This window comes from Mirounga angustirostris, unplaced genomic scaffold (assembly GCF_029215605.1).
Source record: "Mirounga angustirostris isolate CCGP_5_RB_7025 unplaced genomic scaffold, mMirAng1.0.hap1 SCAF_1, whole genome shotgun sequence".
Taxonomy (NCBI): domain Eukaryota; kingdom Metazoa; phylum Chordata; class Mammalia; order Carnivora; family Phocidae; genus Mirounga; species Mirounga angustirostris.
This window is the reverse complement of record NW_026991709.1, coordinates 174,102,277-174,121,012: the sequence shown is the minus strand read 5'-3', so window position 1 is coordinate 174,121,012 and position 18,736 is coordinate 174,102,277. Positions and strand designations below refer to the sequence as shown.

General features: G+C 35.5%; 1 protein-coding gene and 1 non-coding gene across 3 annotated transcripts in view; one reads left to right on the top strand and one right to left on the bottom strand.

Annotated features, from left to right (window-relative positions):
• The window catches only part of CHL1 (cell adhesion molecule L1 like), a 214,173-nt gene that overhangs the window by 78,297 nt on the left and 117,140 nt on the right, over positions 1–18,736 (top strand). The window lies entirely within an intron of this gene.
• LOC123834998 (U6 spliceosomal RNA) lies at positions 9,003–9,106 on the bottom strand. The gene has a single exon (XR_006788568.1). It is a non-coding gene; the product is annotated as a U6 spliceosomal RNA (small nuclear RNA).

The following is an 18,736-nucleotide window of genomic DNA, read 5'->3' as shown; positions in this document are numbered from 1 at the left end:
ATTGTTAATATTTTCAGTTTTAACTTTATTTCCATGAACATTTAGTTAGTGTCTATTTATCCCATATGAATGTAAGTTTCATGGGAAGTGGAATAATATCTATATTTGGTTATCATTTTGTCCCATGGCTTAGCCCAGGGCTTGGCATGTGGTAGGTACTTAATAAAAGTAATAAAAGAAACAAAAATAAGTGAATAAAAATGAATGTATAAATGAATGTCCACACCAGATCTACTCAATACTTTATTCAATGATGGAAATGTCCTGTATCTGCATTGTCCAGTATGTGCATCTCTAGCCGTAAGTGGCTATTGAGTACTTTCCATGTGATTAGTGTGACTGAGAAAATAAATTTTTAATTATCTTTCATTTTAACTAATTTAAATTTAAATAACTATATGTGGCTAGAGGCTACTATATCGTAAAGGGCAAATCTAGAAAGAGTATGATATCACATGCAATTTCTAATCCCTGTAAAACATTGTGCATTCACACACACACACACATTTAATATTCAAACATATTACTATTTCAATATAAATATGTTTGCCTAAGATAAACCATCCTCAAATTAGAGCATTCAAAACTATTAAGCCAACTAAGGCTGTCTTTAGTTAAACAGAATAAATATGCCCACTATTCAGATAATTTAAATGAAAAAAGATTTGACTTTCAAGTTAATCTACCTACAGTCTTCTAATCCAAGATACTGCCCTAGAATTTCCTGGTATATTGTTTGGTACAATTTTTTACTCTAGTGTGAGGTGGATTGACATTTATGTTACCAATAGTTCCCTTTCATTGTAAGCAGCACATTGTTTGGTTTCTCCCAACATGATTTTCATAATTTTAATAGGCTAATTTTGACCATTTTCAGGAACATTTAAGACATCTGCAGTTGGAATATTGCTTCCCACAGTTTGTGAAGTACGAGGTATATTCTGCCTTAATCAATGCACAATTTTTTCTTTGTTTCTTTTATTTGTATGAGGATTTACCCAATTGATAATGTGCAAGAAATATTAGTAATGCTATATTGAATTCTTATGCTTTCCATATATGAACCACTGTGATCTTTGCAGTGTCTTCATTTATCATTCTGGTGGACCATTTTGCTTATCCTTAGCATTTTTATGAGATAAGAAGTCATATCTTCCTTTTCTAATTAAGCAATGTAGACAGTGAATTCTGTTAGCATGGACTCTAGTCTAGTTTGGTTCACCACTGTATCTTCAGTGCCTAGTGCCACTAGGCATATAATAGGTGCTTAATTCTTGCAACAACCTGTGGGTTGGAATTATTCTACCTACTCACTAATGATGAAACTGCCCCTTAGATTGGAGAGTGTGGGAATCAATGACTGCCCCAGTTTACATAGCCATTGAGTGGTAGGGCTGGGCCAAGCTCTTACTCATTGTGTGACTCATCATCTAGTATCATACCAACATCTTATGGATATATTTTTCTATATCAAAATGATTTGTTACTTAAACTTTCTATTTATTGGTCAGATTTCCATTGTCAGGTTGAAAAAATAAATCTATAATCTATAGGACAGAAGCAAATAATCGATTTATTTTCCAGTTATATAGATGCTTTTAACTTCAATATTATTTCTATTGATGTGTATTGATGGCAGCAGTGGTTTATGAAAAAATCTTATCTCTGTGAAAACAACATATTTTATAAATTGTTTTAGTTGCTATGTAGAATGACAAAATTTTGCCCATCATAGTGAAATATTTAGTACTTTACTACAGAGAGAGTTAGCAGATGGTTTCTATGATGTCACAGACAGGGAACAGTGGACACTTAAGGACCAGGTGTTTGCCTTTTTCCAGTAGTCTAACTTTTTTATGTATTCATAACAATATTGAATGAAAATTTGATAAACTTACTATTGTTCTGTAATGAAGAACCTTTATTTGTTGTAATTGAAAAAAAGGCCATTACTATTATTCAAAAGCATAGTTCTTAGTCTGAAAAGAACACTAGTGTAAAGATAAACTTATGTAAAAGGAAGGGTGTATAAAATATAAACACTGTGAGCAATTGTAAAAATACTATTAATTGAATGTATATATTGTATGCCAGGCAATTTTCTAAGTATTTTATATGTTAACTCATTTAATCCTTAAAACACTGTTACTCCTTTCTAGTAGATTTTTTTTTTTAATGAGAATTTAAAAGTTTAAGAAAGTCATTCATGTTCTAAAAACTAGTAATCAGAAGAGTTGGGGCTAAAGACTTACTGGACTTCAAAGTCTAAATCACTGATTTATACCATTCTTTTAAAAATTATTTAAAATAAATAATCACATATTCATTGACATGATTACTTTTATCATATCTTTTCCCCACCAGTCTAAAGTGTTGTGAAAGTAAAGATTATGTATGTTTAATTCACCACTCTTTTCAACATATGTAATATAAATGATGTGTATACTTCATAGATACTCAAGAAAATAGGTTGAATGAAACATCTTGAGTTCTGAAGGCTGATGTCATCAAAATATTAACATTGTTACAGCCTTTCTTCAGAGACTTTCTGGGAGGTTGGGGATGGGGAAGGGTGGAGTTTAGCTTGCTTAGAAGACAGTTGGGTTTTATACAGTTGGCAGTGTAGTTAAAACTAATGGAATCCAGTGACTCCATTTTCTTTGACCATAAGTTTTAAATAAGAGGTGACAGCAAGAAGAATGGGAGTCCCAAGGGAAATCTCATGCCTGGAAGGGTTGTTGTACAATGATCTGGAAAGGACTTCCACAGCATCATGGAGGTTAAAGATGATGGACTCTGGTCCAATTCCAGAGTATCCCACTTATCAGCTATAAACTTGTTAACTTTATCTTCTCTGTACTGGCATTATCTCATCTGAAAGTTGGAGATTTATTAATAGTACGTATCTTATGGGGTTGTTATTATTATTATTATTTTTTTGGGTTGTTATTATTAAGATTAAATGAATTACTTGTAAAGTTCCTAGAACAGTGCTTGGCACATAGTATTTGTTATATAGTGTTTGTTACATATATAGTCATTTTAGGAAATCACTTACTATATATGCTAACTGCTTACTAATCTTAAAGAATGTATTGAATATCTGTTTGGAAATTGAAGGGTATTATTTGGTGATTAAGGTATTCACAGCCCTAGAATTAAATGATAATGTCCCCATGCTGGGGTCCTAAAGGAATTCTCGAGAAAATTTATATTGAAAAAAAGCAAAATAAAGAACCAGGAGTTAGCCTCTAGTGCCCAGATTGTGAAACCAGAGTTAATGGTCTATATCTGTATACACACATAACATTAATACACTTAATTTGTCTGTTGGCAGAAGAACGTAGCTTTGAATCCCATGTAATTTCTGGTTGCCTACCACATTTATAGTCACATGTTCCTTTTATCCTTTTCAGGACTAACAATTGCTTGCATTTCAAGCTGTAATCACTGTACTTGTGATTTCTCTTACCTTATACCATGAAAATTATGCAAAAAAGCGGCATTCATAACTTGCATGTTGTTTTTATATTAGAAATTCAAAGAAAATAAATACCTTGTTTATGTGACTTTATTTCTAAATGCTAAATTTGCCTATTCTTCCTTTTCCCTATTTACTCATTTCCTTATATTATCTTTGAAGTGACATTTGGAATTGATATAGAAAAGGCAATTAACTCAGAAGTCAGTAAAGTAAGCCTGTGACACATTTATTTATTACATGATGCAAATGCTTTGCTTTGCTCTTTTAGCACCTATCTTTTCTATAACAAAGGGTTTTACAGTTACTGTTTCCAGATTTTACATTTTTGCATGTAACATAATTATAAGATTTAGTTACAGTGTGGGCATTTAGTGTTTTATTTTGCATGGTACAGCCACTTTGTGTGTGTGTGTGTGTGTGCGTGCGCGCGTGTGTGCAAAAAAGCATGGTTGCTCCAGTACTTCCTCAGCTCATGACTGAAACCCTTGTTCTAATTCAAGGAAGAAATAAAGAGCTCTTCAAAATTATAATAATGGATACTTCATTCATCTTCCCTGTGGAGATTAGTCCAGGAAGCAAATTAAAGTGACAAGAGTATCCAAAACAGAATTATTTTTGCTTAACTGCTACGTATTTGAGCCCCACCTTCTATAATTTTAACTTTCTCCACATTTTCTCGGGGGATGGTTTTTCTTATGGCCCTTAGGAGATCCCACTGAAATCACTTACGAGATGTCTCAGTTCCTCCCACAATCCCCACTGTGCTAAATGGCAACTACTCTGGAAGCTGTCATGTTTGGAAAATACCATGATACCACGAGTTAATTTCATACCTGTCATGAGATCTTTGCATGAGATCCCAGGGGGCCTTTCAGTGTGTCACAGCACTGCAAGCCATTCGTTAGTTCCTTTCAAAGCAATGACCCATGGCCAAGAGATCTTGTCGCAACACATGGCAACACCTGTCACCAGGTTTTGTGATTGGCATAAAATTAACCTGTTTTCCTCTTTGATTTGCTGCTTTTTTATAATATCCATAAAAAGGATGAGAAGAAATTGTATTTGGAAGCAATTTATTGTCACTTTCAAGAAGCATAATGGTAGATTTGGGATACCGGAGTTAATGAATAGACACACCATTTCCTTGCAGAGGTACACACACAGTTATTCAATCAAGGTAATATTCTGTGAAGTTCTGAATGGCAGTCTGCAAATTTCAGACAGGAAACTGTTTCAGTATTTGAACTTCATCAAGGATTGGAACAAAGCAAGAAATGATGTTATTTTGAATCTTGTTGTGGAAGAAAAATCCAGGAAGCTTGGGTTTCAGATATGGGCTTGCCCTTGGTTTTCATGGTTTCAAGCAACTTGAGATTCCTCTGATTTCTCTCTATATTTCTCATGCCCAGATATTACTATTATTATGGAGGCATGCATAAAAATGAACCTATAGAATAACAATATTTAGAATTATGACAGATACCTGAAAAAATAGTTTAATGGTGTTTAGCCTTTAGATTCTTAATAATTTGTCAGTTACTTTTAAGAATAAGACAGAGAAGAAAATAGGCAACCACTTATCTGTGCCTTTCCACCTCAATGAAACAGTAAAACCCTTTTGATCAAATTATTTTTCTATGGAGAAAGTATCTGGTTCTGTGCATTACCGTATTCTTTGATCTTATACATCTTTAACTTCTTAAAATGTATAGCTGTTGTCTTTCCCTCTTCTTAAGTGCTTCTTAGATTCTGGGAGTTTTAATATCCAAGTACAATAAAGAACAACGATGGATTTTAGTCATTTTCTTTTTTTCCTTTGTTTCTCTCTACCAGTTCTCAGGACTAAATGGCATTGTTCTCCAATCTGGACTGGTTGCTCTGTATTCTGGAATAATCCATTTTTCCTGGCATTTCTTAAATGGTCTTTATTATTCAGTGAATTCCCTTTGAAAGTATAAATATTAGTCCTCGTTTTATGGCCTTACACATTAATGGCTGCTCTTCTCAAAGGATGGTAGACTTGGGATGATTGAAAGTGCAGAGCAAAGAGCTCAGCTAAAACAATGGAATCAGGGGAAGATGGTACCAGAGACAAAAACAGAAGAGGACAGCAATTGTGAAATAATCTGAAGCAGGGATTGGGGATTTAAAGCCTGCTTAGACTTGATTAATAGATGCTGTAAAAATGAAATGCTGAGCCAAGGGGAAAAAATGCATTTGAAAAGTCCCTTGAAAATGTGTTAATGCACTTTACTTGGCAAGCATTTTTTTTCATACGAGTGCAAAACCATTGCATGAAAATATAGATTTTTTCCCCACATTGTCCAGTGGTTTTTTGTTGTTGTTGTTGTTAAGTGCTGATTATGGTTATGTTGGGATAAAATCAGGTTTCTACTAGAGAAAAAGAAAACAAAAAAGAAAAAAATATATACTGATACTGTATTGATCTTAAGGCATATCTTTGCTAAGTCAGGATCAAGATAAAATGTAAAAATAAAACACGTGTTTAAAAATGTTATTGGTAAACTAAAGGTATTTATTTTAAAGCCAGAAACAGCGATGGCAGTTTGTACCTAAAAGAGTGGGAGATTTTGCAGGGGATGTTCAAGAGACTGCGGTGTTGGCATGGCTTGTATCTAAACCATTTTCCAACAAAATATGTCAAGAAAGTTGAAAAGCATTCTTCTTAAAAAAAGAAAACAATTTGTGGCAAATCATCTTATTATTAAGAGCAAACTGAGAACCTGCGAAATTAATTTAGGTAAGCATTAAAATGCTGAAACATTTTTATTACTGTTAAAGCTGATTCGTAACTGCTTCTGGTATTTTGACTACATGTGAGCAGGATCTGACAAAGACGCCTGAATCCGTTTAAAGGCAAGCATTTAAGAATGAGCACTAGGGTAAAGACTGAGGAGTTTCCACTACTATAAACCATCACCTTGACTACAATCAAGTCAATCACTTTTTTTATATGAGGAGAGAGTGAAGGGTAAAGAGATGAACTAGAACTTCTGTTTGTTGGTTGGATGTTTAGTTCAATAAATAAGTTTAATGAATACTCTTGTACTTATGAGTACTAGAAAGGAAACCTTTCCTCCCGGGTTTTAAGAGTTAGCTGTTAGCAAGTGCCCTTGTTAACACACACACACACACAACACACACACACACAAATATAATTGGCTAGATAACTTTCCAATTAACAATATCACAATCTCTAACCCAGCTGGGTTGCTTTTGTGCCCTGCCCCCCTGAACACCTGATAATGTATAGAGATATTTTTGATTGTCATGACTTGGGGGATGGGGTACCACTGGCCTTTCCTGGATAGAGGTCAGTGCTCCCCGCAAAAATCCTACAAGGCACAGGAGATCCTCTCACAACAAAAATTTATTCAGTCTAAAATTTGAATAATGTTCATGGGGAGAAACTCTGCAACCCTTTCAACTAACTTAATCTCCCTAGTTTCTCAGTGTTTCAGAATTATTCCTTTTTTCACTTATATACCCCAAGAAATTGCCTAGGAGCTTGGGAAGGTACATGAATCAAGAGTGCAGTACAAAGGGACTCCTATATAAGTATTCAGTCTTATGCTAGCTTGTAGTTCCTTGCTTTCCTTCAGGACAATGCTTTGCCATTAGCATTTAATTTCAGTCGCCCACTTATGACCACCACCTCTTGTAAATTATGAGACTGGTACAGTTGTGATCAGGCTGGTTCTCCTGGACTACCATGGTCCGAAAACCCTCCCTTTTTTATTGTCCACCTCAAGTCTTGCTCATGCTGTTAGGTGTCTCTGAGTCTTGGCAACATCGTCTATTCAACTCATCACTGGAGTCCTGTGATGGTTAATTTTATGTGTCAACTGGTGTGGGCCACGGTGTCCAGATATTTTGTCAAGCATTATTCTATGTGTTTCTGTGAAGATATTTTTTGGATGAGATTAACTTTTAGATTACTGGACTTTGAGTAAAGCAAATCTCCTTCTATGATATGGGTGGGTCCCATCCAATCAGCTGAGGCCCTAAGAGAATAGTCTAACCTTCCCAGAGGAAGAAGAAATATTCCAAGCAGACGGCCTTTGGAATCAAATTGTCATTCTTCACTGATTCTCTAGGCTGCTAGGCTACCCTGCTGATTTTGGATTTAACAAGTCTCCACAATTGTGTGGGATGATCCCTTAAAAGAAACAAGAAACCACTTTCTCTCTCTTTCTCTCATTCTCTCTTGAGTGTGTGTGTGTGCGTGTTTATATACAGATAGATATAGATACACACACACACACACACACACACACACCCTGTTGTTTCTGTGGAGAATTCTTACTAATAAAGGTCTGTTTCATCTTGGTGCAGTGGCCCTGTGGCTTTTATCTTCAGCAATTCCTGTGCTCTCCCACAGAAGTCTATGGAAACTTCTGGACCTTTCCAAGCCTTCCACTTCCTTCTTGATCTTCTGCATAGTTGTTCTATCCATTATTGAAAATGAGGTATTGGTCTTCAACTATTATTGTTGAATTGTCTACCTCTCCAATTTTGTCAGTTTTTATCTTGTATATTTGGGGGCTATGTTTTTAGGTAAATTTATGTTTGTAATTGTTGTATCTTCCCAACTGACTTTTTATCATTATAAAATGTCCCCTGTTGTCTCTAATAACATTTTTTTTTCTTAAAGTCTATTTTGTCTAATGGTAGTATAGCCACCCAAGATCTGTTTTGGTTACTTTTTCCAAGGTGTACATATTTTTTTCCATCTTTTTACATTCATCCTATAAACAACTTTTAACCATAAGTTTTTCACTTCTAGGCAGCATCTAGTTGGATCATTTTATTTAAACTACTCTGGCAATCTCTCTTTTTATTAGAGTATTAAATCCATTTACATTTAATGAAATTATTGATATGATGGAATTGACATCTTTTATTTTGCTTTTTTCCCTATATGTCTACATTTTTGTTTTTCTGTTGCTGTCTTCTTTCATTTTAAATATTTTTCTAGTGTATATTTTATATCTCTTGTTTCTTTTTCTGTATTTAATTTTTTTTTTCTTAGTGGTTACCCTGAGGATTACAATTGGCATCTTACCTAAAACAATCTAGTTCATATAAATACTAACTTAATTGAATAGTGTATAGAAACTTTGTTCCAGTATATCCTTTACCTCCTCTGTCCTTTGGCTGTTATTGTCATACAAATTTCATCTTTATGCCATTGTTTTTTAATCATGTAGGAGAAGAAGACAGTTACAAGAAATACATATAATGTCTTTTATATTTTTGTTTACTAGTGTTCTTTATTTTTTGTGTTTGTAGATGTCAGGTGAATGTCTAGTTTCCTCTCATTTCAGGTTGAAGGATTTACTTTAATGTTTTTTGTAGGGCAGATATGCTAGCAACAAATTCCCTCGGTTTTTGCTTATCTGGGAATGTATTAATTTCTCCTTAATTTTAAAGGATAGTTTTGCTAGACATAGAATTCTCAGTTGACCGTTAGCACTTTGAGTATGTTATCCCACTGAAAAATATAGAAGACTTTATGGATTTGCATGTCATCCTTATATAGGGGCCATGGTATTCTCTACATCATTCCAATTTTAGTATATGTGCTAGTAAAGCAAGCACTTTGGATCCCTCCATACTACAATAGAAATGAGGAAGACTTGGAGGAAGCAACCTCTGTCCTTCTCTTAATATAAATCTTGCCTTTGCTACTTCTCACCTATTTCATGGAACATGCTGCATGCATAGAATGCAGCACCTCTTCTAGGAAACAAAAAATTTTTATTTTCCATCCAGTAATCTAAGTATAAGGCCCACTATTTGGACCTCTGATTGTTTTCTAACTGCCTCTGCTCGAAATCTTTCTTTGGATTTCAGTTTTCTTTTTCCTCACATACTACAGAACCATTCCTTCCACATAGTTAATACAGATCTCACCTGACACAATGATTTTCATTTATGGGAAGGAGACATATGCCTTTCATTTGAAGGAAGGCGTTATTATATTTATTTCATAGCACACTTATGTATGTATGTATGCATATATCCATCTATGAAGTATCCATTCATCTATCCTTCCATCTATCAGTCTAGCCAGCCAACCATCTATTAGTCAATCTGTTTGTAATATGTTTATAACATGTCTTTTTCCTCACAGAAATTCAGTATTAGCATGTGGTAGTTGTGTAATAAATATGTGTTAAATTAAATATGTATGAGGAGTAAAAAATAGTAGAAAGCATTGGCATTATAAAATGTTGGCCTGGATGATTCCTTTTCTTTAGGAGTCTATCCTGTGCAATGTTGGATCCTTAGCAGCAGCATCCCTGACCTCCCAGTGGATGCCTGTCTTACTTTCTCAGCTGTGACAACCACAAAACCTCTCCAGACATTGTGAAATGCCCTGTGGAGGGAAAATCCCTCCCTCCCTCATCCAGATGAGAATTACTGGTAGAAAAGCATTTTTTTCCCTTCTTTTATAATAATGTGCATATTCATGAAAATCACTGTTTAACAATGACTAATGATAGGGCTAATTATTTGATGAATTAATGTATTTACATCTCTGTTTTCCAGGTATTCACTCTCTCACTCATTGATTCATCTACTCATATCATTCAGTTAGCATTTATTGTATACCTATTATGTGCCAGATACTGTACTAGGAGTGGGGATACATTAGGGAAATATAAGTCCCTGTCCTTATGGGGCTTACCAACTTTGGAAATAACCAGAGGGGGTGGGGGAAGAACAAATAACTAAACAAAAGATATCACTGACAAGTGTTTTGTTGATAATCACGCACGAAGTTGTAAGGGAATGATGGGTTACACTGGATTAGTGGACTGGCAAGGACTCTGAGATGGCATTTCATGTGAGCACTGAGTAGTAAGAGGACATCAAAGCAAAGAAGTGAATGAATTATTTATTCATGTTGACTTATTTTTTACGGCACACAAACGTTGTCATGAGTGTAAAGAGATGAGCATTGTCTGGTATATTGATGTACTTATCTACCACCTGTATGTGAACAACACTGAAGTGTTTGTGTGGAAATCGTTAGGAATTGTTCCAAACTAATTGCGAAGTCCGGCAAATTTTTAACGAGAGTATATAATCCTACTAATATAATGCTGTTCACTGCTTTAAGGATACCATGAAAAGTGGACCATAAAAACCAAATGTGAGATATGCAGGCCTTTAAATATCCCATGTGTCAAGAACTAGGAGTTATTAAGAGAACACAACAAATATCATTTCTACCTTCATAACATATCACCGAGGAGATGGGCATGACCAGAGAAAGCTACTCAAAGGAAAATCCTGAACCTGATATATTTAAAAGAAAGAGGAGAAATGATGTTTATCTTAAAGAATGGCTCCACTCAGGGCACCTGGGTGGCTCAGTCAGTTAAGTGTCCAACTCTTGGTTTGGCTCAGATCATGATGTCATAGGTCTTGGGATCAAGCCCCACTTCAGGTTCCATGCTCAGCTCAGAGTATGGTTAAGATTCTCTCCCTCTGTCCCTCTCCCCGCCCCCACTCACACATGTGCACACTTTCTCACTCTCTCTCAAATAAATTAAAAAAAAAAAAAAGTCTCCTCTCTCTAACTTCAGTAGATTCAAAGACATTACTCAGAACTTTCTAATTTTTCAATAAATTTGAATTGGATTGAGATACCCATTTTAAGGTGGGCATAACAATGGATAAGCTGATTTGTAATATGGATAATTATATGCATTTGTGGTAATGGGGGAAAAACCCTATAAACTTCTGAGTATGTAGATTCATTTATAATTTCATTGGTAGTAGATAATGAAATTAAATATAAAATATTGCAGGACCTATGCTGTCATTCTTTGACCAATCACAATAATATAGTTTGCTTTTTATGCTCACGAATGTTTTCTGTATAAACAGAAATCCTGAGTAAACCATTTGGCATATACTTGCATTTTATTTTATTTTATTTTTTTATGTTTTTTTAAATTATGTTATGTTAATCACCATACATTACATCATTCGTTTTTTTTTTTTTTTAAAGATTTTATTTATTTATTTGACAGAGACACAGCTAGAGAGGGAACACAGCAGGGGGAGTGGGAGAGGGAGAAGCAGGCTTCCCGCCGAGCAGAGAGCCCGATGTGGGGCTCGATCCCAGGACTCTGGGATCATAACCTGAGCCGAAGGCAGACACTTAACGACTGAGCCACCCAGGCACCCCACATCATTAGTTTTTGATGTAGTGTTCCATGATTCATTGTTTGCATATAACACCCAGTGCTCCATTCAGTACGTGCCCTCTTTAATACCCATCACCAGGCTAACCCATTCCCCCACCCTCCTCCCCTCTAGAACTGCACTTGCATTTTATTTTATTTTTTTTAAAGATTTTATTTATTTATATGACAGAGAGAGACAGTGAGAACAGGAACACAAGCAGGGGGAGTGGGAGAGGGAGAAGCAGGCTTCCCGCTGAGCAGGGAGCCCGATGTGGGACCCGATCCCAGGACCCTGGGATCATGACCTGAGCCGAAGGCTGACGCTTAACGACTGAGCCACCCAGGCGCCCTGCACTTGCATTTTAAAAGCAGATTTACCTACTGGAAGTAACAGGCTATTTACAAGCATGATTGAAATATTAATTAGAACAAGGGTTTCATTATCAGGTCTTCACCTTTTATGCTAGATTCTGGAACAAGTCAAAACTGCAGCTGCAAGTCACACATCTTGATGAAAGGCAGAGTTCTATAAAAGGAAAGATGAATTACAAAATAAGGTAGTTCTCATTGGATGAAGACATCATTACAGCTGCATGACTTGGGCATTTCAGTGAACTTTGAAGAAGTCCCACCATTTTCTCTACAAATATCATTGGCCTTTAAAAAGTAGTGTCACCAGAGAAGCCAAAGTAGATTTTTATACTGCTATTAATTAACTGGAGTACAAAATTCAGTACAGTGAGATGAATACAGGGAGCCAGAGAATGTAATGATATCAATTATCTCCTTAATATTCCTTTCTAACATAGTTGAAAATCTCAAAGGTCCAACTGTACTCTGGGGTGCAAGCCTGACTCCTCCACAGCTATGTAATCTTGGACAGGTTATTTACACTCTACCTCAGTTTACCTCAGCTGTAAAATGTGGATAATAACCCTTGTCTTCTATGGTTGTTTTGAGGATTAAATGTAACATACATATAACAGAGCCATTGCTTGATAAATAATGGCTTTATTATTAGCAATGTTTATTTCCTCCAGTAGTAGCTTAAAAACCATTACAACAACAAAAACCCCAGGATTTTCCCTTGCTTCTGTGGTCACTGCTAATTATGAACAAATTGTGACTCTGCATTGATGTTTGAGGTAGGAAAGGAAAACAGTTATAGTGAGAGGGGAGCCCTGTTTCCAGTCTTGTGATGCTTTCATTAAGTTTTCCCCAGTATGATTGTCTCTGGTAGGTTTTTCCCCCCACGTTCATAACTGAACGTAATTAGAATAAACAACAACATTCATAGTGAAGATAATTTATAGAGTTCATCACCTCCTTTTTCATAATTCTGGTTCCAACTTAGATATTTCCATCTAAGGAAGGCCTTCCTGAGTCCCCTTTCTGAGATAGTCACACACGCCCGATGTTGGATTGTAGCACCCAGTTGGTCTTCCGCTTGGCACCTACCACAACCATCTTTTTTAATTTGTCTTTTCTTTTCCCCATCATTGAAGTGTAAATTTTAATAGGTCAGTGACAAAGTCTATCTTGTTCATCACTTTGGCTCTGGACACATATAGACACTCAGTGTATAGTAGATGTTGATGATCTTTCCCTTCAGACCATAATTCTCCCCTGGCAGATTTACTTTCATCTTGGATTGTCTTCTCATGTTCTCTTGTATATACTTGTGCAAGCTACTAAAGGCATATGTTGTGGTAGTAATTTGTTGCAATGGGAATGTTCTTCGGGAAAGATGAAAAAGCCATCCTTTGTGATCTTAAAATCAATCCTAAAATTTCATCTACAGAGACTGTAAGTGCCAATCTTTTATTTGATATAATTAAGCCTTTAGATTACGTTTATAACACATGGAACTAACTGGATTTAATAAGAATCTTTACTGGTATCCTTTAGCTAGCTTTTTTTTTTTTTTAACTTAGATTCTGACTGAATTATTTCCTCCTCAGTATACAGAACAAAACTAACTAAATTAAGGTGCCCAAGTCAATACATTTAATACAATTTAGTGTATTTTCCACCAGAAAGTTGGTTACTACTTCACTTTCCATTGGAGGGTGATGGTTTATCTAGTGTCTCCTTTCCCTGAGTCCAATCTTCATGTTAGATTCTTGGAAATTTGTAAACATGTAGAATTTACATACACAATTTATATACATACACACATACCCAGTTTATGTACACACATATGCAGCTTACAATACAGCCATAAGGTAATTAGCAATTGGTTACAGTTTGCTGCTAATGAGGTCAAGGGTACAGATTTACTGTTCCTTCGAGTCTATTTTTTGGCCCAGTTCCATTTCTACAGATTTTACCCTGACCCCTGGGCTGCTGTTTCACAAATGCTGTTTGTCACTGGAGGGGGCCATGTAGGGATGGGAGTGGTTCCCTGCCAGCCCCGCACCTCCACTGCTCAAGGCTCTCAGCATTTTCCTGACAAAGGGCATGTGTGTGGTTTGTTTTATCTTCCTGTTCTCTTCATGTCAGCCTTTGTCTGCAGGGATGGACATTAAAAGTTTTTAAATCAACAAGACCAGGAACCTCATCTTTATAGAGAGAAAACAGCTTATAGAGAGAAAACAACATAGTTTGAGACAAGCTTGACTGTGAAACTGAGGAGTATTTAATAATTATGTTTCCTATATTACATCCTTTTGAAAACCTTGAATCAATCTCTCTTCCATCAGAGAATAGATCAAATGACACAGTGAAGTGTGGTCTTGGGAAAATGGTGAATTAGAAGACTTGGATTCAAGAAAAAACAAACAAACAAACAAAAAACACAGACAAATCATTCATAGATAAACAGACAGACATCATTTATTTTTGCTTTAATTTCTTGGTCTTCCTTAAGAAAACACTGTTGTTCATTTAAAAGGGAGTTGTGGAAGAAATGTATATATAATACCTTGGGGATTAAAAATGCACTTGCTGCAAAGTTTATTTCTTTTTTTTCCCTAAAGACGTGAAAACTCAGTATCCTATTTAATTCTGTAAATGTGGGGCGCCTGGGTGGCTCAGTTGGTTAAGCGACTGCCTTCGGCTCAGGTCATGATCCTGGAGTCCCTGGATCGAGTCCCGCATCGGGCTCCCTGCTCGGCAGGGAGTCTGCTTCTCCCTCTGACCCTCCCCCCTCTCATGTGCTTGCTCTCTCTCATTCTCTCTCTCTCAAATAAATAAATAAAATCTTTAAAAAAAAATAATTCTGTAAATGTATGCATTAATAATGTTATTTAATCTTTGAATTTTTTTGCTTAGTCATCTATGGATTAAGATAAATGGTTTTATTCTGAAACTCAGAAATATGAGAGATGTTATCAAATCTAAAAACAAAAACATTTACAGCTGATTCTCATTATTCATGGTAGTTGTATTCTATAAAGTTGTCACAAATACTAAGTGAATGCTGAACCTTGGCTCCTAGGGGAATACAGGGTTAGGTTTCTGTTAGCTTCCGGTCACAACATTTAGTCGACTGATCAATCCATAACCTTGTTTTAAGTATGTTTTTGTTTAAATGACACCTTATTTAATGTATATTGTTTTATTCATGAATATTGGACTCAGGGCCAACAGCACTCTAACTCCTTCCTGAATGAAACTTACTACAACTGTTTTCCCCACAAGACATATCAGAGCCTTCTTGCACTTAAGAATACCAGGCAGTGTTTCACCAATTCGCTTTTAAACGGCAAGCTATTTTAAATAGCAAAATCACCAATGAAAAGCATAAAAATGAGAAAAATGAAATAGACTGCTGAAAGGACACTCACATGCAGTATGAGAATTCAAAGAAGAAGGTAGACGATTGCCGTGTTTAACATCAGCTGAAACAGGTGTGTTAGGCAACTCAAATTTTCCCATGCTTTCTACATTCTAAGTACCAAATCAGCCCCCAAGGACTGATTTGGGGGGAGGGGAACAAGTTAACTTCAGCAGCTAGGTAAATTTATACATATGGCGTCTGCAAATAATGAGGACCATCTGTATAAGCGTTTTAGGTTAGAAAAGAGAAGACTAGTTGCTCTTAGTCACTTAATGAATCAATTAAACACCTTGGTTTAGTATATCCTTTCTTCTCTTGATTTCTTACTGGTTTATTTCAGTGTCAAATTCTAATTACTAATTAGTTATTCCTGACTAATACAATTTGGGAAGGAGCGAGGCCTTCCTCACTCTCTACTTCCAACCCCTGGCCTATACCTGGAATATAGTAGGCATTCAATTAAATCTTTTCAGGGATTGTATGCACCCCTTCCCTCATTTGTAAGAGGAATTTTGCGGAATCATTGTGAACATCAAATGCCATTAAGATGAGTACGGCTGTAAGCACACACAAAAATGTTAGCTATGATGATAGTTGTAATTATTTTTGATAATACAGTAATTCTCATTTGTATTAATTTATAAATGATATTGTATGGTTTCATGCATTAATACAGGACCTTTTGTAAAAGGGGGATTGCTTGTTTAATACATGTTTGAAATATAATAATGAACAGGACAAAAGATTTGCTAACAAATGAAACAGTTAATTTTGCAGTTAACAAAGAAGAATGACTTTTAAATATTTTCATCCCCTGGAAATATAAAATGTAAACTTCTAACTATCAGACACATCAGCCTACTTCTGTTTCCTAATTTTTATAGATATATTTAGCTGCATCTTTTCATTTTTGTGGTCAGTTGCAAAAGAAATTGAAGAAGTAAACTGTAGTTTTCCTCATGTTGATTTTGGTTTTGTTTTTTTATTCTTTGTTCTTCAGAGGGAATTAAACATCCAGCAGTGGGAAGAAGCCCTACTACCCTGGCCATACACGTGGTTTTCTTGTAATAGCGGTTTTAGGACCATCAGTATAAACTTACAATATAAATATTGTGGTTCATATAAGCAGTCATGTAAGAAAAAAATTCTGAAAATTGATAAATGCAATTACTAATATATAATTACTCTTCAAATAGGAGATTTTTAAAGGACACTTTTTTCTTCTTTCTGAAATATTGGCTGATCCATATTTGCACTGGCTGCCTTGGAAGTGTTTGGTCTGTGCTTTTTCAAAATGATTGTCAGCAAGCATAATGATCCTTGGATCCATCCGGGAGCTTTGCTAACGTATGTCTGCAGAAGGATTTTTAACATCCTGCTGACTGTGCTGGTCCTGTCGAGCCTCACAGCAGGAAAATTGTCTTTTGCAGCTCAGCTTATGAATATAACCTTTGCATGTTTGGAAATACTCCTTCTGAGGCAGGATTTATACTTACGCCTCGAATCCAAGTGCTTATTTTGATATCAGTGTTAAACAGGAGAAAGAGGACCTGACAGTGGTTCACATTGCACCTTTCATTATGTTAAAACTATCTGTTATCAGTATCTCATTCTCTGTTGCATTTACTACTTTGTATAAGCTCTGGAAATAATGGTGTTCCTTACAAATTCACATTCCAGAAATGCTGACTCTGTCTTTTAAGTACTGTAAACATATCTAAGTGGCAGACATACCATTTTCATTAAAAATGCTTTAAGTCAGGACCATAAAGGTTGTGTTGTTACCCCAAACAGGGTCACTCTTGCTTGAATGGGGGTCTAATCTTTTAGGCACTGAGGGGGCTATCTATGGTAAGTGCACGTATTTAATCACAAAGTTTTGCTTGCCTCTACCATAGACTTATTTAATTTGCTATTTTACTTATGGTAATCAAGAGTCAGTTTGTATAGGCATTTAGTATATGCTTTTAAAATAATTATTTTCTAAATATAAAAGTATTATATTAGAAACACTGTCTACAGCACCACAGTGGAAATTAGTTTTCCACTAGTAATTAGTAAGTTTGATTCCCCAGACCCCAAGAGGTAAATCTTGTTAGGGGGAAAAATTGATGTTCTTACCTAAATGAAGTACCAATGCTTTTTAATGATCATTATCAACCTGATTTATGGGCTTATGGTAAGACCAAATGTTTATTGATTGAGTTTGGATATAAATACATAGACACAGCACAGTGCTTTAGGTTAGTTTAGAAAATAAATATTATATTTACTTTAAGTAATGAACTATTATGCAATTATTAAGGTTTAGAAATGCTGAGGTAGAAACTATAAGAAAACTTGCTTAGCTGGGAAAGAAATAGATTAGTTTCTCAACCAGCTGGATACTTCCCTGTTTTTTCTGAAAAAATAAGCAAATGTAAAACCAAAACCAAAAACCAAAAAACAAAACAAAAAAAAAGCACCAACCAATAAATATGGAATATTTGTTCAGAAATCAAAGGTCAAGCAGAATATGTTCTAATGTTTGTTGAGATGCTGGTGAATGTCCCACATCTTTCATCCCTGTGCTCCTGTAAAGATTCCAAATGATGATTCTGGGACACTGACTTGAAGATGTCATTGAATACATTTGTGTGTGTTATATTGTGCTTCCTCATGCTATTATGTGGAAAGGCTATGAAAGATTTTTAACAATAAAGGTTAGAATCAAGCAGGTTATTTTTGAGTCTTTTTTTTTTTTTAAGATTTTATTTATTTATTTGACAGAGAGAAACACAGCGAGAGAGGGAACACAATCAGAGGGAGTGGGAGAGGGAGAAGCAGGCCTCCTGCGGAGCAGGAAGCCCGATGCGGGGCTCGATCCCAGGACCCTGGGGTCATGACCTGAGCCAAAGGCAGATGCTTAACGACTGAGCCACCCAGGCTCCCCTATTTTTAAATCTTAGCTAGAAAATTAAATTAATCAGAACTCATATTACTCATGTAATATTGAATTGCATGTGCTTAGAAAAACAAACTAGGGTTACATTTTGAGTGGTATTTGAAAAACAGTGACCATATACAAAAGAGAATTTATTGTTGAAAATGGCACATTTTCATTCTTTTTTATAGCTGGATAATATTCCGGCATGTGTGCACGTGTGTGTGTGTGTATGTGTGTGTGTATCACAATTTCTTTATCCATTTGTTCATTGATACATACTTGGGTTGTTTCTGTGTCTTGGCTATTGTAAATATTACTGC